The following is a 1530-nucleotide window of genomic DNA, read 5'->3' on the forward strand; positions in this document are numbered from 1 at the left end:
TCAGGCCCCAGAGTGCAAGCCCCATGACCAACAAAGTCAAAATAAAACAAAACAAAACAAAACACAGTCTCTCACATTTGTGGCCTCAACTCTGTAATACTGTTGCTTCAACCTAGGGCTAAGATTTTAGTTGTGGACATGTATCAACTCTCCTGATTCAGACTCTACTTGATCATTTTTTAATAAATATTTTGTTCTTAATTTTCCTAGTTGTAAATTCACATGCACCTATAAAAAAAATGGTTTGACCACCCCAGTAACCTTCTCAAAGTACCTCCTAATGATGACTAACAAAAAGTTGTATTATATAACAAGTAAAACAATGCTACAAAGAAAACCAATAATTAAATAATGATTAATAAAATAAAAAACAAAACAATTACCAGTGTTTTTAGTATTTGAAGTGCACTACATATTAGATTTTCTATTTTCTCATATTCCTGTACATTTTAAACCGCCTAAGATTATGATGTTCAACAAGATTTTTATAGGCTATGAATAGTCTTCAAAGTTACACACTAAGGTTATTATTTATGGCTCATCTCATTATTTGTTTATGGCTTATATCATCTCTTGTTCCTCGCTAAAATATAAAGTAAGGAATCCCTAAATTTTAACAAGAACTGTGTAGTAAGCAAGTCTTAATCCTTCATTCTGCTTCTTCACACAAAGGCTTTGCAACTTCTCATTAACAAAGTTTCTATAAATTCTGAAATGTACATACTTAGTACTATATGTCTGCTAACATAAATCTTAAATACATTATAGAAAATTTTATACCTGCCAAACAGTCCTAATTTTGGCATATAATCCTAAAATTAAATAGATATAAAACACTAAAATTTTTAACAACCCTTAACCCTTGCTGCTGTGTTCATTATGACATGTGCCTTGTATAGAACAATTGAATTATTTCCCCTACACATCTTTTGAACTCCAAATATCTGGAATTATTTTGTTTTTGACATGTCCATCTTGACATTATTCTTAAATGTGTGCTTATGTAAGAAGTACATGGTTCTAAAATTTCACAATTCTTCTAAACTTACTTTTTGTTGAATTGCCTAGTTTAAGAAAATCAATTACACTTTATATATAAAAAATATTCTGTGCTCAATTCAGCATCACATAAACTAACATTGTAATGATACTGAGAAGATTAGCATGGCCCCTGCGCAAGGATGACAGGCAAATTCCTGAAGCATTCCATAGTTTTGCAACAATAGATGCTGGAGGGGATGTGGACAGAAGGGAACTTTACTGCATTCTTGGTGGGAGTGTAAACTTTTTCAACCATTTTGGAAATTAGTATGGAGGTTCCTCAAATGACTCCACATAGATCTCCCCTATGATCAAGAAATCCCACTTTGGGGCATTTACCCAAATGATCACAAACAAGACCATACAAAAACTACCAGCACATCTACATTTATTGCAGCATTATTTAAGATAACTAAGATATGGAACCAACCCCGATGCTCCTCAGCAGAAGAATGGATCAAGAGGATGTGTTTTATATAAACAATGGAA

General features: G+C 32.4%; 1 non-coding gene across 1 annotated transcript; it reads left to right on the top strand.

Annotated features, from left to right (window-relative positions):
• The first annotated feature begins 1109 nt into the window (after positions 1-1109).
• LOC122095278 lies at positions 1110-1216 on the top strand. Its single transcript, XR_006145084.1, has one exon. It is a non-coding gene; the product is annotated as a U6 spliceosomal RNA (small nuclear RNA).
• Positions 1217-1530: the final 314 nt, after the last annotated feature.

The sequence above is a fragment of the Dipodomys spectabilis genome, unplaced genomic scaffold (assembly GCF_019054845.1).
Source record: "Dipodomys spectabilis isolate Male_0828 unplaced genomic scaffold, ASM1905484v1 ptg000014l, whole genome shotgun sequence".
NCBI classification, from domain to species: Eukaryota; Metazoa; Chordata; class Mammalia; order Rodentia; family Heteromyidae; genus Dipodomys; species Dipodomys spectabilis.